The sequence below is a fragment of the Phyllobates terribilis genome, unplaced genomic scaffold (assembly GCF_046119375.1).
Source record: "Phyllobates terribilis strain yellow unplaced genomic scaffold, ASM4611937v1 Scaffold_8__6_contigs__length_399053987, whole genome shotgun sequence".
NCBI classification, from domain to species: domain Eukaryota; kingdom Metazoa; phylum Chordata; class Amphibia; order Anura; family Dendrobatidae; genus Phyllobates; species Phyllobates terribilis.
In genome coordinates, this window is record NW_027362768.1 from 183644056 (window position 1) to 183666623 (window position 22568).

Genomic DNA, 22568 nt, shown 5'->3' on the forward strand with positions numbered 1-22568 from the left:
AAGCACAGAGACAAGGTGTTGTCGTTCAGGTTCTTTACTCACAGTTCTCATCCAGGTCACTTGTGCACAGGTAGGACAGCATGAGCCGTGCTGCGTCCACCAGGCAGGGGGCTCGATCAACCCCCAGGCAATTCCGGAGTGTGGCACAGGACTCCCTTCCATCCTTTCGTCAGCCGTGCCCCACCAGTGACACTACTTCTGTCCAGCTGCCTCGGGTCTTCTCCTGGGAGGTCTGGGTGTCCACTTCCCTGACCCTATGTGGTGTGCCTTCCTAGTAGGTGTAGTGAGGGGTCGCACCAGTAAATGATCACGACCACCGGTTCTTGGTTAAGGATTAGTCACCTCCACCAACTTGGGATCCGGTACCCTGTTCTGCCAACCCGTCACCCGTAATCTCCTGGGTCCTTAGGGTTCCTTCTGCCTTCGTGTCTCTGGGCCTCTCTTGGTGTTCTGTTTCTTCTTACTTTCCTTTTTTGTTCTCCTCTCTTCTCTCGGGCCCCGGCCTCTACTCTATATAAGAATATAATCCGGCACTCATATAGTGATATGAAATAAATTCTTTAATGAAATATTCACTGTTCTTAGAGTAATTTTCAAAAATTGCAATCCATACAATGTAACGTTTCGGTCGTCAAACTACGACCTTCATCAGACACGGATTGCTGGTGTATGGGGATATACAAAGAAAAAAGCGCCCAGTGTAACGGTCAGAAATGCCTTATGGAGCAGGTGCCTAGCCCTGGAGCAGAGCTCCTGCAGAGCCTCTCCTCACAGACTGCACTCCTTCTCTGCACGACTGAACTCTCCACTCTTCTCCTAGAACTAAGATGGTGCCCACCTCTTATACCTCCCTCTCTGTGTATGAGCCCAGGTGACTTGCAACCAATGGGCTTCTACCTATGCCCAGAAACTGTCCCCTCCTGCTCCTACATCACTGGGTTTTCCTCCCCCTCCCCACTCCAGCCAGGGACATGATCTGTCGTGCCTGCATTACTGTACTAATGGAAGCACCGTTGAGCTGTCCCCCGGAAATGGGGTGTGTGTGATGCATGCAGCTAACTGAGTCCCGGTCCACACACCATCCTTACCCGGGAGTGGGATATCACACCTCTGGGTGAGGTGCAATACCTCTGTAGCGACCGAACCCTCGGGGCGCTACATAATGACTCTATATAATATAGGAGTTTCACTTTTTATATTGAAGAACTGAAATAAATTAACTTTTTGATGATATTCTAATTTAGTGAGATTCACCTGTAATGGTAATGTAAGTTTTTAGTAGATAAATTGTCGTTATCCCTGCCCATACACTTTAGATATCTGTCTGATAGCTCAGCTGGCTGCTATCAATCACAAGTGTGTCAGAGGTGACAGTCGCTCTGCAGTTGGTTGCAGGAGATCTCTACATTTGGCACTACAGAAATCTTCTTAGAGGCTGGCTGTCTCTAGGACCCAGCGGCTACCTCACTCTGGCTAATTAGCTCCCTGGCCTTGGTGTATAAATACCTGGTGTGTCTGAGAGGGAGGTGCCGGAGATATTCATTACTACTGTGAGGCTTTTGCAAGAGCAGTACTTCGTCCTCTCTGGAGCTTGAGGACATGTGCGCATTTGTCTGGAGTCGTCTAAAGGTAAGCATTCTTCCCCTGTTTGTCCACCCTTGTTGTCTATAGTGTTTAGTGGAGATTGACTAGTGCTCATCTCTTTCCATCCCTAGCCTTAGCCATACGCCAGGGAAAGTCAGGGTGAGGCATGCGAGCTGCGATTGGTGAAGAGCCAATATAGGGAGGGTAGTTGAGACAGGGTGACACTAGACCAGACTAGGAGGTCTCCACTCCCCCTTTCCCTAGTGTCTGGGCTCCCTTTCCCTCTTTCCTTTGTGTTGCACTAAGTCTTTCCCACACCTGGCGTGACACTGTCTCGCCCAACTCCTCTGCTGTCTATGAGAGAGCCATTGCCAAACATCTCGGCCGACATCCCATCTCTAGAGGGATTTTCTATTTTACAAATTCTGAAGATGACAAAAAAAACACTGTAAACCCTGAACAAATGAACAGCAAAGTGGTTTAACAATAGAAGTAGATAGGAAGAAAAGAGTCTTTCAAGAGATTCTTGAAGTGTTCTTTTGAAACGGACCTGCTCCAAACAGCTTCTCATCTTCATCTGCACATACCATGAAAGCTTGTGTTACTTTGTCCAGAAAAATGTAATCCAAAAATGATTTATTGTACGCGATTAAATAGGAAATCAAGGAATTGGTTGCAAGAGGTGAGAAAGAATATTTAATCATGTGTTAAATTTCCATTTAATTAATTCAATAGTCTTTTATTTCCTTTCCATTATTGGTAATTATACGGCATATTCCGCCGTGCGTTATATAATAAGCAGAATTAGACACTGATGACCTTAAAGGAGGAACAAGAACTTCATTGAAAAAGTGGTGGAATCATCTCTACAAGTCGCTTTCTGTAACATATAACAGAGAAAAGGTTCTTTGGACGCAGGAATAAAACGATAATAAGGTTAGTAATAGTTACAAACACATAATGATGATATCAGTGAAACGAAGAGGCTTCTAGCACGCACAATATTGTGAGGATTACTCATGCAGCAGGGATGTAGTTATATCACGTTTGTTGTCTGGTCGCCATGGAAACTGATTCTTTAAAAAACATTGTAGCAAGTGGGACTGTATGCCCGGCGATAAGGAGCAGATTGCGGCGTATAACTTGCACGTGGCATTATTGCAGGGCCGGCTTCAGGGATATGTGGGCCATTGAGAGTCCAAGTGACTCTGCTTTGCTTTTGATTTTTCTTCCTCCCCTTCCAAGAACTATAACTTTTTTTTATTCTTAGATGGATAAGATTTTTTCAGGACTTGATTTTTTGCGGTACGAGCTGTAGTGTAATTTATACCATTTTTGGGGTCCATACGACTTTCTGATCTATTTTTGTTCTAATTTTTGGGAGGTGAATGCAGCAAAAAACAGCAATTCTACCACAATTTAGATTATTTATTTTTTTTTAATTTTGACCTTCAACATACATACGGTATAATTATTATAATATTTTCATGTTTTTGACGGTCACATAGATAGCGAAACCAAAAATGTTATACTTTTATCGGGAAATGGAAGATGTTTTTACATATACACACACATATATATATAAATATATTAGAAAAAAAATCCCCCGCCATTGCTCCCACTTTGCTAACTTTCTGCCTTAGTTTCTTCACTTGCTCATAAAAGGGAGAGCTAAGGGCTAGAGAAAGCATCGTCTTCCTGATTCAGGTTGGTTTATCATGATTAACATGATGCATTATTATACATTATCCCTGGTTGCCTAGAGTGAATATAGGGTAATATCTACTATCACTGATATCCCTGAAGGTCTGGGGTGGTTTTAGTGGTGAACACTTAGGGACCGAAACATCGTTTTCTTTTTTGTCTTGTGATATTCGTTGCGATAAATCTTACAATATGGCGCATGCGGAGTTTTGTGCAAATAAAAAATGCTCTGCGGACCCTACTCATTATTACATTTGTGCTTGTTGGGTTTTTGTTTTTTTGAGCATTTTTTTGATTTGTGCCATATACATCTTTCCATTTCCCCCTTTGATAAATTCACTTTTTTTTGTGTTCGCCACCGTGCATGGAGTTTAGGGTTTCCAGAGGTTTCCTGATTCATCATTAGCATATTTTCCAAAAGTCTAAAAACTTGTCAGAAATGTATTCCCGATTGAGCTTAAAGGGGTGTTTGCTTCTGAAAATACTCTTAGATGTGTTCATAATATAATTATAAAAACTTACATATATACTTTTAATTATAAAAGTGCTCTGATCGTCATCCATCAGCCTCAGCACCTAACACGGGAGAGTTTTCCGTGTCAGTCTGTGATCAGAGCTGAGTGTGATGGGGCTGGAAAACTGCTCATTTACATAGCTAAGCCCCGCCCTATACAATGCAAATGAGTGAGTCAGCCAGCCCCTTATACACAGCTCTGCTGATGAGCCAAGACGGAAAGCTAAAGATCGGGCACAGTAAAAAAAAAGTATTATAGTAAGTTCTTTACAATCATATTATGATCACATTTTAGAGGGATTTTTGGAAGTGGACAATTAAATTAAAAAACAGCTAAGCATTTTTTTTTTTAATATGACTATATTTAAGAGGAGGGCATGCTTTAGTTTAGGACTCCCATGTATTAACCAGAATATAGTGTATTACATGAGACTTTAGTGAGTGAAAAAAATATACCGTATTTTTCGGACTATAAGACGCACCAGACCATAAGACGCACCCCAAATTTTGGGTTGGAAAATAGAAAAAAATATTTTTTATAAGATGGGGGTCCATCTTAAAGTCTGAATAAGTACGGTATCTTACCTGGGGGGCAGTGGAGCGAGGGTCACAGGAGGCAGGGTCCCTCAGGAAGTCGGCAGCTGAAGCAGAAGAGGTCAGATGCTGTGGAGCCTGTGCCTGGCTGAGGCCCTTAGCCTGGCTGGATCCTGTGCGAAGGCCTCTGGCTGGGGCTGAGGCCGGGCCTCAGGCTGGGGCCGAGGCCTCTGGCTGGGGCTGGGGCCAGGGCCTCTGGCTGGGGCTGGGGCCAAGGCCGAGGCTGGGGCCTCTGGCTGGGGCTGAGGCCGAAGTCTCTGGCTGGGGTTGAGGCCGAGTTCTCTGGCTGGGGCCGAGGCCTCTGGCTGGGGCTGAGGCCGAGGCCTATGGCTGGGGCCGAGGCCTCTGACTGGGGCTGAGGCCGGGGTCTGTGGCTGGGGCCGAGGCCTTTGGCTGGAGCTGGGGCCAAGGCCTCTGGCTGAGGCTGGGGCCAAGGCCTCTGGCTGGGGCCAAGGCCTGGGGCTGGGGCCGAGGCCTGGGTCTGGGGCCGAGGCCTCTGGCTGGGGCTGGGGCCGAGGCCACGGGCTGGGGCCTCTGGCTGGGGCTGGGGCCGGTGCCTCTGGCTGAGGCTGGGGTCGACGCCTCTGGCTGGGGCCTCTGGCTTGGGCTGGGGCCGGGGCCTCTGGCTGGGGATGAGGCCGGGGTCTGTGGCTGGGGCTGGGGCCGAGGCCTCTGGCTGGGGCTGGGGCCAAGGCCTCTGGCTGGGGCTGGGGCCAAGGCCTGGGGCTGGGGCCGAGGCCTCAGGCTGGAGCTGGGGCCGAGGCCTCTGGCTTGGGCTGGGGCTGGGGCCTCTGGCTGGGGCTGGGGACTCTGGCTGAGGCTGGGGTCGAGGCCTCTGGCTGAGGCTGGGGCCTCTGGCTTGGGCTGGGGCCTCTGGCTGGGGCTGGGGCCTCTGGCTAGGGCTGGGGTCGAGGCCTCTGGCTGGGGCCTCTGGCTTGGGCTGGAGCCTCTGGCTTGGACCGGGGCCTCGGGCTGGGGCCTTTGGTTGGGGCCGGGGCCTCGGACTGGGGCCTGTACCGGTCTGTGGTCGGTGCCAGGCTGTGCGTGGCGAAGCAGTGCGGCCTGCACAGGTTTCCGGTATGCGCGGCCATCTTCCTATAGCTGTGATCTACAGGAAAATGGCCGTCGGAGCTACCGGTTCGCGCATGTGACTCGCCCCCTGGGCCGTGGGGTACCCGGAACCGGGCTTCTGTGCGATGCTGGGGGTAGTAGTGGCAACCCGATCCCGTGGCTCAGGGTGGTCAGACCAAATTGTGGCAGCCTATTTATCAGTGTTTTGAATGTCCGACTACGCCACCCGTGGATTGCGGTGAGGGATAACCGCCGCTGTGAGGCAGACCGCTGAGGCTGGTGTTGGTGTGCAGCACAGGGGTAGGATAACTCCCCACGGGAAGAGTGTAGCCTCAGGGCAGTGTAGGTGGATGCTGGGGGTGATAGTGCAGGCCGCAATAGTAAGAGTTCAGAGTCCGCTTCAAACAGTCCAGGGTCTTTATTGTAGGAATTATTAATGACCCAACAGTAGTACCGGTTCGGAATGGGCCTGGGTGTCTGAGAGCATTCGGGCGAGCCCCACTGGTCAGAGTGAGTGTGTAGGCCTACCGTTCTCTCTATGCTCTTTCTGACTATCCCCCTCTTCGTGGTGTAATAACCCACGTCCCTGAGCTGGCCGTGTACTTCTCGCCTGTATGGCTTGCGACTCGGGCCTTGGGTACCTTTTGCTTTCTCCTCGCTGTACTGGTCCCTCTGTGTGGCGGAGCCTCCAGGCTTCTTAGGCCAAGGGACCTGAAATCCCTCGCAGGTTGGTTCTCTGCTGCTGGGCTTATAACCCTGACAGCCTCGGACCCCAATGTCCGGTTAGATTGGTTCTCTGCCAGGACCGGCTATCGTCGCCTCTGTCCCTGGCTTGCAGTTTCTCCTCTGCCTCATGGACTCCTCAGTTGCTGCTGACCTGTCCTGTCCTCTAAGGAACCCTTCTGGTCACTTCAGAAGTGGGTTCTGGTCTCTCTAACCCTGCCCCAGTTCCAGCTTTTATAGGGCAGCCAGCTCCCCCTACTGGCCTGGGACAGGAGGTGCTGCATGCTAATGGTCCCTAACCAGGCAACCTCCCTCCTGCTCTCAGACACAGATTATTGTTTGTGGCATCCAGGCCTGGGGTGACACATTCCCCCCTAGTAAAATTTAGTACTCCGGACTAAACAGGAAACACAAATACAGGGTATAAATTATAACATAACATATATACAGATACATTTTGTCCTTAAGGCCACGGCGCTTCCGTGACCGGGTGTCCATGTCACCCAACTAGGTGAAGTTTTCCACGGCGTGGGAACCTGTCCCTATAAACCCCAAGTTCCTGGCCTTGGGCGTGGAAGCAAGGTAAAAGCTAACTACTTTGGACCACAAGGAGGCCACGCCGGACAGGTTTTTCTTCTGTGGCCATCTTCGCAAGAGGTCACCAAGTGCAACTATCTACAAGACAGTTCCGGCCATTCAGTGTCCATGACTGTCAGTCCATTGTACTAGGAAAAACTGGAAAAACATTATTATTAACCAGGTAACAAACATAAAACATTTGCAATATACAGCATTTAGATCTTCCAGCGAGCTGGTATTTGACCCCTAGTGCTCCGGGTTGACCTGCGTAACCCACTGTCTGGTGGTGGTCTAACCTGGCTTTCCCCACTAGCATTTAGGGTACAGCTACTAGCTGGGTTTACAGGCAGTGCAGGCAGCTGTCTGCGGGTTCTTTGGCTTACCGCAGGCATGGCAGGCTCACTGTCAGCAGAGGGTTGACTCTCCTGGGCTGCTGGCATGGGTTCTTCTGCCTCCGGGGCTGCTTGTTCCTCTTGTACTTCCTGCTCTCCTGTAGGCTCCTGCTGGGTTGGTTGAAGGAAGTGTAGGACGGGTACCACTATTGCGCCGTTTATCCGAGTCTAGGACGGGGGAAACTCTCCAAGAACTGTGCTGATCATTTCTTCCTTGTCCTCTGCGGGTTCAAGGTCATCTTGATCTTCACTTGGACTCCGCAGTTGCTCGGGGCACCGTTTTAGGTGGTCTCTGGAGACGGTGCTAGTGGTTTCTCCTCCATCCTTGGTAATTACACATACCTTCGGGTTGTTGTGGTCGGACTGCAGTACTGTGTACGGGTCGCTCTCCCACTGGTCATCTAGCTTGTGAAGCCTTCTCTTCCGCTTCAGGACCTGCTCACCAGGTTCCAGGGGACCAGCAGGGGCGGGTTGGTTGAAGAGCCTCTCTTGCTTTTCTCTCGCTTGAGCCAGACTCCTCTCCACACTCTCCTGTACCTTCTTGTACTGTAGCCACCGTTCCGTATCCCAGTCCGCATCTGGGGAGGTGTCCTCAGGTGTCAGGACTCCCATCTCCAGGTCTATCGGCAGCTTACCTGGTCTTGCTCGCATCAGGTAAGCCAGGGTGCAATTTGTAGCATTCACCGGGATATGGTTGTATAAGTCTATCAGGTCTGGCAGCTTCTCCGGCCACAGGCTGCGTTCTGCCAGGGGCAACGTCTTGAGGAGATCAATGACGATATTATTCATTTTCTCACACAGCCCGTTGGTTTGCGGGTGGTAAGGCATTGTCCGAATCTTCTTACAGCCGTAGAGGTTGCAGAACTCCTGGAAGACTTCAGCCTCAAACGCTGGACCTTGATCTGTCAAGACCTGTTCCGGATACCCGTATGGACGACAGAAGTGTTGTTGGAAGGCTCTGGCCGCTGTTTGGGCTGTCAAGTCTTTAACGGGGACCACCACCAGGAACCGGGAATAGTGGTCCACTATTGTCAGGGCATAGACGTAGCCCGACCGGCTTGGAGCCAATTTCACATGGTCCAGAGCTACCAGCTCAAGAGGCTGCCTAGTGACGATGGGCCTCAAGGGTGTCTTCTGGCTGGTACAGTCCTTCCTTCTGAGGTTACATGGGCCGCAGTCCCTGCACCACTTCTCTATGGCCCCTCTCATACCGACCCAGAAGAACCGCTCTCTCAGTAGGAACTCCAGTTTCTTCCACCCGAAGTGTCCCGCTCTGTCATGGTAGGCCTCCAGGACCATTGCTGCATCTCATCTTGGGACCACTACCTGCCAGGTCAACTCGTGTGTCCGGTGGTTGACAAGCCTTCTGCACAGTTTACCTTCGTAGAGGAATAGTCTGCTCTTCTCCTTCCACAGCTGCTTAGCTTCCTCAGGGGCATCCGGATCGGGATAGGCATCTGCCTGAGTCAGCATTTCCTTCACCAAGCGAACTGCAGGGTCACTATCCTGCGTTTCAGCACAGCCGTGATGGGGTAAGGGGTTGAACATGACGGTGGTTAGGTCTCTGTCTCTTACCCGGTGAGAATACTGAGTGGCCCCATACCGGTGGAACGCAGGGAGCTCTACTTCCTCCAGCTCTTCCGAGTCTTCTTCTCCTTCGGGTAGGAGGGGCACTCTTGATAGGGCGTCTGCATTGGCGTTGGTTCTGCCTGCCCGGTATTTGATTGTGAAGTCATAATTTGAGAGCCGGGCCATCCACCGCTGTTCCAGGGCACCAAGTTTTGCATTGTCCAGGTGTGTCAACGGGTTGTTGTCCGTGTACACAGTGAACTTTGCAGAGGCCAGGTAATGCTTGAAATGTTCCGTTACGGCCCACACCACTGCCAAGAACTCCAGATTAAAGGAGCTGTAATTCTCCGGGTTTCTTTCAGTGGGCCTCAGCTTCCGGCTGGCGTACGCAAACACCCTTTCTCTGCCCTGTTGGTTCTGTGACAGTACGGCTCCCAGCCCCACATTACTGGCGTCTGTGTGGAGGATAAAAGGCTGGCCATAATCGGGGTAGGCCAGGATCTCATCCCCCGTGAGGGCCATCTTCAGCTGGCGGAAGGACTCCTCTTCCGGCTTGTCCCACTTGAAGGGTGGCTTGTGACTTCTGGATTTAGACTGACCTATCAGGACTCAGGAGGTCCTGCATTGGAGCTGCCATCTTTGTGAACCCGGGGATGAACCTTCCGTAATAGCCTACCAACCCAAGGAATTGCCTCACTTCTTTGATGTTAGAGGGGCTTGGCCAGCTCTTGATTACTGTAACCTTGTCGGGGTCGGGGGCTACTCCCTCTGCACTCACCACGTGTCCTAGGTACTGTACCTTCGGTTTCAACAGGTGACACTTTGGGGGCTTCACCTTCAGGCCAAAGCCTGCCAGGGCTTTGAACACCTCTGCCAGGTGTTTCAGATGGTCCTCGCAGGTCTTCGAATATACAATGACGTCGTCTAAGTAAAGTAGGACCGTCTCAAAGTTTCGGTGCCCTAGGCAGCATTCCATCAGCCTCTGGAAGGTTCCGGGTGCATTGCAGAGCCCGAAGGGCATACAGTTGAATTCACTTAATCCCATCGGGGTGGTGAAGGCGGTCTTCTCCTTGTCAGCCTCTGCCACAGGAACCTGCCAGTACCCGCTAGTAAGGTCCAAAGTAGAGAAGAAATTAGCTGATTTTAGTGCGGCCAAAGACTCCTTTATTCTAGGCAACGGGTATGCGTCTTTATGGGTGATACGATTGACCTGTCTATAGTCCACGCACATTCTCATAGTACCGTCTTTCTTTTTTACGAGAACCAAGGGGGCTGCCCAGGGGCTACAGCGGTCTCTAATGACCCCGGCTTCTTTCATTTCTCTCAGCATGCCCTTTGCATTCTGATAATGTGCAGGGGGTACAGGTCTGTGTCTCTCTTTTATTGGTGGGTGGCTCCCCGTGGGGATGTGGTGTTCTATCCCTTTAACTCTACCGTGCTTACTAAAGATTCTCTCATACTCCTGAACCACCCGGTAGACTCCTTGTTTTTGGTGCAGGGGAGTGGAGTCAGCACCCACATGGAGTTTCTGGCACCAGTCCTCCTTGTGTTTCTGGGAGTCATTATCCTCCACCGGGGGAGATGGAGGCAAGGGTTCCACGACCCTGAGAGCATTGTGTTCGACAGCAAACAATTTGGCTAATGTAGAGTACCGGGGCAAATGTACTTCCCTTTCCCCAATGTTTAAGATTCGGACGGGCACCCTTCCATGGCGGACGTCAACCACCCCCCGGGCTGTCAAAATGGTGGGCCTGCTGTCTGAGTACATGGGTTCTACCATGGCTTGGTAGTCTCTTCCTCTTAACCCGATTGCAGTCCGACACCAGATCATCATTTCACTTTTGGGAGGCATGGCAATGGGGAACGGGTCGCTCATCCTCACGCTACCGATCTCACCACCAGACAGTTCTACCTGTTGCCGTCTCATCAGAGCTCTTATCTCTTTCTGGAGGACTCTCTGTTGGCTGGAACTCGCATTCATCGCCACCTGCTGCAAAATTACAATTACTTCTGAAAGACAATTTTCAATCACGTTAGTACCCACAGTTATTTTAGGGTGACTTTCTCGACGGTCAATGTCCACAATGATCACTCCCTGTGCCGGCAGTTCAACCTTACCAATCTTGATGGTCATCTCTCTGAACCCCACCTGCGGCACCGGTTGACCATTGCTGGCGATGATGCTCAAGTCATCGTCTGGATAACGGGTTATATCAGTGTCACTCCAGTACTGATTGAAAAGTACATAGGGGATGGTAGTCACTTGGGACCCAGTGTCCAGCAGTGCACTCATGGGGATACCGTCCAGCACTACGGGTAAAACCGGACGTCCCCCCACGTACTTATCACGCCAATTAGACGGGCCTGATGACCTTATGCCTGGGGGTTGGCCCTCTGCCCCAGGTCGGACCCGTTTAAAGTACAGTACCTGGCTATGTGTCCCGGCTGGCTGCAACAGCCGCAAATCGGCTGTCCATCCTCAGTGTAACGGTCGGCGGGCCTCCCTCTGAACGACGGGATCCTCCTCTGTCGACGCCACGGGACATCCTCCGGACTTGAAGCCAGCTTGATTGGTCCTGACGGGTCCATCTGTAACGACTGTACGGTCATGGTCAATGCAGCAACACTCTTTGTTAGTTCTTGGACCTGATGGTGCAGGTTTGCAGGCGGGGATGGGTTTAGGGCCTGCGCATCAGCCCCCACAAGGTCTGCGGGGTAGGGAGCCGCCCCCTGGTTGTAAGTGATGGCAGGGCGCTGGGAAGCTACAGTTCCACCCGGTGCGGGTTCTCGGAGCACCCGGAAGGCCCTATCTTTGATCTGTGCAAAAGTCAAATCGGGGTTCTGTAGGGCCATGAGGTGCAGCTGGGTTCTGTGGGCGCTGGACAGCAGACCTTCTATGAACTGGTCAGTCAGCAGTTTATCTGTATCCTGCACGCTGCCAGGGTCAGCTTGCTTAATTGCCCCCAAGGCTTCCTGTAAATTTACGGCATAATCTCTGATGCTATCTTGAGCTCGCTGCTTACATCCATAGAACCGCATTTTGATTTCTGCTGAGGTACGGGTATCAAAGGTGTCCCGTAGACGGGTCAGAACCCCCCTTACAGTCCTTTTCTCCTCAGCTGTCCAAGACTTTACCTCCCGCTGGGCTGCACCAGTTAACTGCCCTATCAGTATGCTTACTTTCTGTTCTTCTGTCAGGGGATAAACTTTGAACAGGCTATACAGCCTTTCTTTAAAGTCGCCCAAGGTATGCGACTCGCCGGCATACTGTGGAAGCCAGGCCGCTCCGGGGATATAGGGCATCGAGAACGGCATCACAGCTGCAGCGGCTACGCTGGTGGTAGAGGGTCCCTCCGCGTCCGACATCTTCCTCCCCCCTAGTTAACCGTGGCCTACCTTCTGGCGATCCTCTTCTGTAGGCCGCGGCTCCGCTTGCGATGCTCTGGGCGAGGACCTTGCGTCGCTCGGTGATGACGTCGGCGTCTGCTGGATCTCCTTCCAGGACCTTGCGCTTCGTCTCAGCGTAGGGCGGGGCTTCAGGTCTCGCGCATTTTTGACGTTCACGCCCCTCTTCTTCCCGCGCGGCGCCCCGAAGATGGCGCCCGATGGCTGGAAACGGCTCCGATTGGCGGGAAATGGCCCCGAATGGCGGGAAACTTCACTCAGATAAGTATAAAGTCTTTTTCAGGCACGCAATACCCGTTTGTGGCGGGTTAGTCACAATCCTGCTGACTACGCCAAAGCTGACTCGCCCCCTGGGCCGTGGGGTACCCGGAACCGGGCTTCTGTACGATGCTGGGGGTAGTAGTGGCAACCCGATCCCGTGGCTCAGGGTGGTCAGACCAAATTGTGGCAGCCTATTTAACAGTGTTTTGAATGTCCGACTACACCACCCGTGGATTGCGGTCAGGGATGAGTGTAGCCTCAGGGCAGTGTAGGTGGATGCTGGGGGTGATAGTGCAGGCCGCAATAGTAAGAGTTCAGAGTCCGCTTCAAACAGTCCAGGGCCTTTATTGTAGATATTATTAATGACCCAACAGTAGTACCGGTTAGGAATGGGCCTGGGTGTCTGAGAGCATTCGGGCGAGCCCCACTGGTCAGGGTGAGTGTGTAGGCCTACCGTTCTCTCTATGATCTTTCTGACTATCCCCCTCTTTGTGGTGTAATAGCCCACGTCCCTGAGCTGGCCGTGTACTTCTCGCCTGTATGGCTTGCGACTCGGGCCTTGGGTACCTTTTGCTTTCTCCTCGCTGTACTGATCCCTCTGTGTGGCGGAGCCTCCAGGCTTCTTAGGCCAAGGGACCTGAAATCCCTCACGGGGTTTATTCTCTGCTGCTGGGCTTATAACCCTGACAGCCTCGGACCCCAATGTCCGGTTAGAATGGTTCTCTACCAGGACCGGCTCTCGTCGCCTCTGTCCCTGGCTTGCAGTCTCTCCTCTGCCTCACGGACTCCTCAGCTGCTGCTGACTTGTCCCTTTTCTCTGAGAACCCTTCTGGTCACTTCAGAAGCGGGTTCTGGTCTCTCTAACCCTGCCCCAGTTCCAGCTTTTATAGGGCAGCCAGCTCCCCCTACTGGCCTGGGACAGGAGGTGCTGCATGCTAATGGTCCCTAACCAGGCAACCTCCCTCCTGCTCTCAGACACAGATTATTGTTTGTGGCATCCAGGCCTGGGGTGACATACATGCGCCGGCTCGGGCGACCATTTTCCTGTAGATCACAGCTCAAGGGAGATGGCCGCGCACACCGGAAACCTGTGCAGGCCGCTCACAGCCCGACACCGGCCCCAGCCCCAGTACCGGTCAGGCACAGTTGCCGGCCCCAGCCGCTCACCTCTGCTGCCGCCGCTACCACCACCATTACAACCACCGCGTTCCTGGAGGGCCCTGCAATCCCACTTTACCACCACCGCAGGTAACGTTGGACCATAGGACGCACCCCACATTTTCCTCCCAAATATTGGGGGAAAAAACTACGTCTTATGGTCTGAAAAATACGGTATATAAAATACTATAAAGCATGATACAAGTGAGATAAACACAGAAATAGACCAAAGAAATATGAAAAATAATTAAATTTAAACAATAAATAAATTCAAAGACTGAAAAAAAAGTCTAATTCCACAAACCGCACTTCTGAATCTTCCAATTCATCACTTTTTGCTGCAAATATTAATGTCTGAATTTTTGAGACCATAATAAATATTGTAACTTGTACAACTCTGCAGCTTGCAAAAATAAACCCCCACACATTTTTAAGGATCTGCTGGGTCATTCTTTCAATAAGATTCTTAACTTTCTGAATTGAGTGTTATAACAGAACGTGGTGTATTGTAGGCAGAAAATGAGAAAGATTCAGATAGAAGCATTACTGTAACCTGCAGAACTATCCGGCAACAACATCGCATTGTGTGATGATCACAGAAAAGCTTCATGTACCGGCCGCTCTGCAATATCTGTAATATCAAGCTCTTACATAACAGGTCACTGAGTATCTTATATCACACAGGTCTGCAATGAATCCGCTCCAGACATAGCTACAGTTACCTGTCTGCCTATATGGATGTATCTATTATAATCTATCTCTCTATCTACAAAGATAAATAAAGCAAGTGTGAACAGGTACAAGCTGCTGTAACTGCATGACATACAAACAGAAGAATCTATTCGCGTCTATAAGCGCTAAGATGTCTGCAAATATGGCATTTATAGCATTTGGATGGCATTACTGCTACACACGTGGTCAAAATTGTTGGTACCCCTCGTTTAATGAAAGAAATACCCACAATGGTCACAGAAATAACTTGAATCTGACAAAAGTTATAATAAATTAAAAATCTATGAAAATGATCAAATGAAAGTCAGACATTGCTTTTCTGCTTCCACAGAATTTTTAAAAAAATTAAACTTATGAAATAGGCCTGGACAGAAATGATGGTACCCTTAATTAATATTTTGTTGAACAACCTTTTGAGGTGACGCGCCCAGGGGATGGGGACGACTTGGTACCCGGGCCTTTACCTGGTTTGGGGATGTCGCGGTGGTCGGCTCCCGGGCCCGTACCCTGGGGTCACTCTTGAAAAAGGAGATTGAAACTTGGATAAAATAAATAAACAGTTCGTGACGCCACCTGTGGTACCTGGTAATGATTACCAGCGCTGCTTCAGACCTCTGGGGTTGTTGGGATGGCAGCTGAGGTGTTTCTGCTCCCCACAGGTGGAGCGGGCCCCCAGGGCAGGGATGGTGTGAAGGGATGCAGGAGAGAGGGGACCCAGCCGGGTCAGAGGAAGAACAGACACGCACACAGGGGTTTGCTTCAGTACCTTTACTGATGATGGTAGTCAGGTACGGTCCGGGGTACTTGTAGGTGGTGTGCACTTCTGGACTTGCTCCCCAGTGAGTGGGTGTAAGGCCTCCTTTCTGTATCTTCCTGTCTCTCTCCCTGGAGCTTCTGACCTGCCTGGAACAGGGTCTAGCTTCCTTGATGTTTCTCTCACCCGTCTGCTCTTTACGGCGAGGGCTTTCCCCTGGTTACCACTATCCCTGGACGCTGGGGGCCTTCGTGGTACCTAGTCCTCTAAATGGGCGGTATTCACGGGTGGACCTAGGGATATAAAATCCTCCTCGGTATGCCGGATTCCCTACTGGGAATAGAGATCCCAATAGGCACGGGCCCGATGCCCGGCTTGCGTCTGGGATGAACCTTCTATGGTCCCTCTGTCCCAGATGGCTCTTCTCCTCTCCTCTGCCTTCTGGCCCACTCTAGGCCCTCACTGGCCAGGCTAGCCCGTAGCCTGGGCCTAGCCTGGCTTTCAGCCACACAGACTTCAGCTTGTCTGGTGCTGCAGCATCGTGTCACACTCACTGCTTCCCACTGACTGACTTCCTGAACTCCACCCCCCAGTATATATATACCTGACAGGGCTCCATCTAGTGGACTTGGGTGGAGCTGTCTGCATGTATTGAGGCCACTGGGGAGAATCCATCTGTGCAACACCCAGGAGTTCTGTGACAGCCTGCAGCCGCAGGGCGCCACAGAGGCAATCACTGCAATCAATCGTTTCCTGTAACTATCAATGAGACTTCTGCACCTCTCGACAGGTATTTTGGCCTACTCCTCATGAGCAAACTGCTCCAGTTGTCTCGTGTGTGAAGGTTGCCTTTTCCAGACGGCATGTTTCAGCTCTTTCCAAAGATGCTCCATAGGATTTAGGTCAGGGCTCATAGAAGGCCACTTCAGAATAGTCCAATGTTTTCCTCTTAGCCATTCTTGGGTGTTTTTAGCTGTGTGTTTTGGGTCATTATCCTGTTGCAAAACCCATGACCTGCGACTGAGACCAAGCTTTCTGACACTGGGCAGCACATTTCTCTCTAGAATCCCTTGATAGTCTTGAGATTTCATTGTATCCTGCACAGATTCAAGACACCCTGTGCCAGATGTAGCAAAGCAGCCCCAGAACATAACAGAGCCTCCTCCATGTTTCACAGTAGGGACAGTGTTCTTTTCTTGATATGCTTCATTTTTCCGTCTGGGAACATATAGCTGATGTACCTTGCCAAAAACTTCAATTTTTGTCTCATCTGTATGACGCGCCCCCTGGGCCAGTGTTGTTGGGGATACCCGGAGCCGGATCAGATGGGGGTTGTAGTCTCCGAGTGGCTGTGACCCGGTCCGTGCCCAGGGTGTCAAGCTCAGTGTGTGGCAGTCCTTATGATGTTACTAGATGTTCTTTTGTGTCGACTACGCCACCCGTTGATTTGCGGTCAATACGGCCGCCGCTGCAGCAGGGTCCACTGAGGCTGGTGATGTGTGTGCAGCTTAGGTAGTATAACCCCCAACGGGAGGGGTATAGCCTCAGGGGGTCAGCCGTGGAGGATGGTGGTTGTGAAGGTGCAGCAAGGAGACTCAGAGGCATAAAATGCAGTTCCAGGGTTTTACTTACTGGTGTTGCTCGGGTCACTGTGTACAGCAGTGACCACCCAAGCCGTGCTGCGTCCACCAGGTCCTGGACTCGGTCAACTCCCAGGCAACTCCGGAGTGTAGTCCTGAGCTCCTTTATGTCTCTCCCTTCTTCTGGCCGTTTCCACCAGGGATCCACCTAAGTCCGGCTCCCTCGGGCCTCTTGTTGGTCAAGCCTCCTCTGGGCTCCCTGACCCTATTCTTGGTCTGCCTTCCGGGTGGATTTAGTGGGTGATCGTGGCAGATCCTGCCCACGACCTCCGGTTCCTGGCTAAGGTGTGCTGTAGCCTCTGCCAGCTTGGGATCCGGTACCCTGTTGCCGACCCTTCACCCTATTAGCTCTCTTATGGGCTCTTGGGGTCCCCTCTGTGCCTCTGGGTCTCTCTCTCTTCTCCTCTGCTCTGCTTCTCAGGTTACACTCTGACAGACTGACGTCTCACAGACTGACAACTGACTGACTGACTGACCCTGATCTAAGATGGTGCCCACCTTATATACTCCCTCTATGTGTGAGCTCAGGTGACCAGCACCCAATGAGCTCCTAGCTTTACCCAGGCTGCTCCCCCTATCTGCCCCTACACTACTGGGATGTTCCACCCCCCTCCCACTCCAGCCAGGAACAGACACTGTCGTACCTGCACATTTCTCTAGTGGGAGTACCATCGGTCTGTTCCTCGGAAATGGGATGTGTGTAGTGCATGCAGCCTACTAGCTCAGTTCCACACTCCATCCTTACCCGGGAGTGGAATATCACACCTCTGGGTTGAGGTGCAATACCCTTGTAGCAGCCGAATCCTCAGGGTGCTACATTCCCCCCTGGTAAATCACAGCACGTCCTCGGGCTGTAAAATATAAACATCCAAAACATACAATTTTTTTTTATAAACATAAACATAGAAAACATCATATAGATATATCAGCAATAAACTTTTCATATAAATAACATTCTTGTTTCTGGTTCCTCCGGTCACTGTGCAACTTGTGACCAGGTAAAGTGCGACAGTCTCTCTTGGAATAAAACAGTTCCCTATAAAACCGGTAGGGGGCGCTTTAGGAAGCGCAACTATATACAAGGGGATATGGCCGCTCTCAGTCCTCGGCCAGGTATTAGGAACTAGGGACACACGGGCATCAGTTCAATTGACTGGTCCCAACGGGGACTATATTTTAACTAGAACAGTTCTTATACCCTGACGGGTAACTATGTACAGTCTCTCTCTACCGTACTTCAACGACGGCGTCCTCCTGCTCTTTCTTGTTGGTTGGTTTCAGTTTCAGACCCGTCCGGGTCCTCTTGCTCCTCCTCACACCGCAGCTCCTCCTCCGTCAGGCGATGCACATGGAGGGCGTAGGGTCCTTTGGCACACTTGTGCCGGGTGAAGGTGACCTCGTCCCCTACATACAGGTCACGACCTCTGTGTCCCTCCGGCAGATGGCTTTCTACGTCTCTGCGGGTGACAAAGACGTCGCCGGGGGTGTGATGATCTCTGATAAAGCCCCATCCGTGCTGCATGTTGAATTTTATCACAGTCCCGGTGGAAGGGGGACCATGTGCTGCACGGGGATTCCTCCTGGTCCGGCTCTTCTGCTCCGCGCTCCTTATCTGCGCTTGCTGTTCCCGGACCCGCCTCTCTCTCCGCTCCCTCTCGAAGACCTCGAGCTGCTGCCGGCAGCACTCTGCACGCTCCGCTGCGGCCGCCCGAGTCTCCTGAGTGAACCCCATGAGGTCTTCTCCAGTGGGGTCCCACTCGAACTGTGCCTCCTCCAGCGGGGGCGAGGTCCTCTTTACAGGCTTCGGAGCCGGAATCAGGGGCTCGTCTAGGGGTCTCTCTTTCCGGAGTCGGGGATGGTGAAACTCCGGTGGCCATATGAAGGGCTGCCCATCCGGGCACGTATGCTGGGCGAACAGGTCCTCACCCAGGTGCGGCACTCTAGATGTTGAGGGCGCGTTGATTGTAGTGGCGCCCGGGTTGACCAGGCCTTGCGACCAGGCTTGGGGCACGCTAAAGGAAAAGGGCACCGTAAGAACGGCGGCGCCCGTGGTTACTCGGCCCTGCGGCCAGGCCGGTGGCTCCGCGGAGGTAGGGGGCGCTGTTGGTATTGCGGCGCCCGGAGGTACTAGGCCTTGCGACCAGGCCGGTGGTATTTCCTGCTTGGCCACGCTCGAGGTCGAGGCGTGTGACGTCACAGGGGTCGCGGCCGCGGTTTCCGGTTGAGGCCTAGTCGGCGGCGGTGACGATGCAGCGACGGGCACAGCAGGGGGAACTTCGGGCTCTGCGACGGGGAGCTGGGGCAGGCACGCGGTTTCCCGGCTCGGGGTAGAGACGTCCCCTTTACCTGCCTCCGTCCGTTCAGCTCCCTTCTCGGCGCCGTCTCCTGCCTTCATTCCTCCTGCGCCATCCTCAGAGGCGGTCTGTCTCCTCGTCTCGGGTGGCGTGCTCCGCTGACGGGTTTCGGTCTGCTGGGCCATCTCTCGGCTCCACTCCGCCAACGTCTCCCGCTGCACCCGGGCCATCCTCCGTGCGAGGCCCTCCAGCGCGGTCTGTGCACACTCCCGGTCTCGGGGGAGCTGTGCTAGGATCTCCAGCAGGCCTTCTGGAGTGGCGACCTGCAACAGGCTCCTGACCACTGGGTCGGTGCTGCCTGACTCTCCCTCCATCTCCGGGTAGGCTCTCTCTGGACTCTCTTCCAGACGTCTTGTCTCCGGGTGCGCTCTCTCCAGACTGCTCCAGGCGACACCCATCTTTGTTCTCTTGTTCTGTCTCCGCCCACATCGAGGGTGGTCCCGGGGCAACTTCAGTTCCAGGGGCAGTTCTCTTACGCTGATGGACACTTCCAGCATCACAGTCTCTGTTGGTGGGCGCGGTTTCCGCTTTTGGCGCCATTCTTCGACCTGGCCCACGATGGGAGGTGGCCTCTTGCCACCCTCTGGCACGCCCATAATGGCGTCCGCTCTTCCAAGGCGGGAAATCTTTGGAAATGGCGGGAATCGTCTCCCAGTGGCGGAAAACTCCATGGATGGCGGGAAAAAGCTGCAAATGGCGGACAACCGGCGGGAAACGACCTGTGATGGGGCCCGATGGCGGGGACCCTCCGGAACCGGCGGGAGACTTCTTTTTGAGGTAACGGTGAACTTTTCTTCAGGCACGCAGTACCCGGTTGTTGCGGGCACGTTATCCTGCCGACTACGCCAAAGTTGACGCGCCCCCTGGGCCAGTGTTGTTGGGGATACCCGGAGCCGGATCAGATGGGGGTTGTAGTCTCCGAGTGGCTGTGACCCGGTCCGTGCCCAGGGTGTCAAGCTCAGTGTGTGGCAGTCCTTATGATGTTACTAGATGTTCTTTTGTGTCGACTACGCCACCCGTTGATTTGCGGTCAATACGGCCGCCGCTGCAGCAGGGTCCACTGAGGCTGGTGATGTGTGTGCAGCTTAGGTAGTATAACCCCCAACGGGAGGGGTATAGCCTCAGGGGGTCAGCCGTGGAGGATGGTGGTTGTGAAGGTGCAGCAAGGAGACTCAGAGGCATAAAATGCAGTTCCAGGGTTTTACTTACTGGTGTTGCTCGGGTCACTGTGTACAGCAGTGACCACCCAAGCCGTGCTGCGTCCACCAGGTCCTGGACTCGGTCAACTCCCAGGCAACTCCGGAGTGTAGTCCTGAGCTCCTTTCTGTCTCTCCCTTCTTCTGGCCGTTTCCACCAGGGATCCACCTAAGTCCGGCTCCCTCGGGCCTCTTGTTGGTCAAGCCTCCTCTGGGCTCCCTGACCCTATTCTTGGTCTGCCTTCCGGGTGGATTTAGTGGGTGATCGTGGCAGATCCTGCCCACGACCTCCGGTTCCTGGCTAAGGTGTGCTGTAGCCTCTGCCAGCTTGGGATCCGGTACCCTGTTGCCGACCCTTCACCCTATTAGCTCTCTTATGGGCTCTTGGGGTCCCCTCTGCGCCTCTGGGTCTCTCTCTCTTCTCCTCTGCTCTGCTTCTCAGGTTACACTCTGACAGACTGACGTCTCACAGACTGACAACTGACTGACTGACTGACCCTGATCTAAGATGGTGCCCACCTTATATACTCCCTCTATGTGTGAGCTCAGGTGACCAGCACCCAATGAGCTCCTAGCTTTACCCAGGCTGCTCCCCCTATCTGCCCCTACACTACTGGGATGTTCCACCCCCCTCCCACTCCAGCCAGGAACAGACACTGTCGTACCTGCACATTTCTCTAGTGGGAGTACCATCGGTCTGTTCCTCGGAAATGGGATGTGTGTAGTGCATGCAGCCTACTAGCTCAGTTCCACACTCCATCCTTACCCGGGAGTGGAATATCACACCTCTGGGTTGAGGTGCAATACCCCTGTAGCAGCCGAATCCTCAGGGTGCTACATGTACATCGGACATTCTCCCAGAAGCTTTGTGGCTTGTCAACATGTAGTTTGGCAAATTCCAGTCTGGCTTTTTTATGATTTTTTTCAACAATGGTGTTCTCCTTGGTCGTCTCCCATGAAGTCCACTTTGGATCAAACAACGACGGATGGTGCAATCTGACACTGATGTTCCTTGAGCTTGAAGTTCACTTTTAATCTCTTTAGAAGTTATCCTGGGCTCTTTTGTTACCATTCGTATTATCCGTCTCTTTGATTTGTCATCAATTTTCCTCCTGCGGCCACGTCCAGGGAGGTTGGCTACAGTCCCATGGATCTTAAATTTCTGAATAATATGTGCAACTGTAGTCACAGGAACATCAAGCTGCTTGGAGATGGTCTTATAACCTTTACCTTTAACATGCTTGTCTATAATTTTCTTTCTAATCTCCTGAGACAACTCTTTCCTTTGTTCCTCTGGACCATGTTGAGTGTGGTAGACACCATGTCACCAAACAGCACAGTGAGTATCTGTAGCCCTATATACAGGCCCACTGACTGATTACAAGATCATAGACACCTGTGATGCTAATTAGTGGACACAACTTGATTTAACACGTCCCTTTTGTCACATTATTTTTCAGGGGTACCATCATTTCTGTCCAGGCCTATTTCATGAGTTTAATTTTTTTTTTAATTCTGTGGAAGCAGAAAAGCAATGTCTGACTTTCATTTGTTCATTTTCATAGATTTTTAATTTATTATTACTTTTGTCAGATTCAAGTTATTTGTGTGACCATTGTGGGTTGTTCTTTCATTAAACGAGGGGTACCAACAATTTTGACCACATGTGTATATAGAAAATACTTATACTATGAAGGTACTTAGTGCACAAATTGGACAATTCATGAAAACCCACCAACCACGACAAGACAACCTTTCTCTGAAGGGCAAAGAACCAGGGTTTGGACTAGAGTTAAGAATAGAGCTATGATTAGACTTTAAGTTGGGGTAAGACATATGATTAGGGTAGAGTAAAGGTTAGCAATAGTGCTAGGGTAATTAGATTTTTAATTAAAAAAATAAAGTGTGTATATATATACCTATATACAGTGGTGGCCAAAAGTATTGGCACCCCTGCAATTCTGTCAGATAATACTCAGTTTCTTCCTGAAAATGATTGCAATCACAAATTCTTTGGTCTTATTCTCTTCATTTAATTTGCTTGCAAGGAAAAAACACAAAAGAGAATGAAGCAAAAATCAAATCATTGATCATTTCACACAAAACTCCAAAAATGGGCCAGACAAAAGTATTGGCACCCTCAGCCTAATACTTGGTTGCACAACCTTTAGCCAAAATAACTGCGAACAACCGCTTCCGGTAACCATCAATGAGTTTCTTACAATGCTCTGCTGGAATTGTAGACCATTCTTCTTTGGCAAATTGCTCCATGTCCCTGATATTTGAAGGGTGCCTTCTCCAAACTGCCATTTTGAGATCTCTCCACAGGTGTTCTATG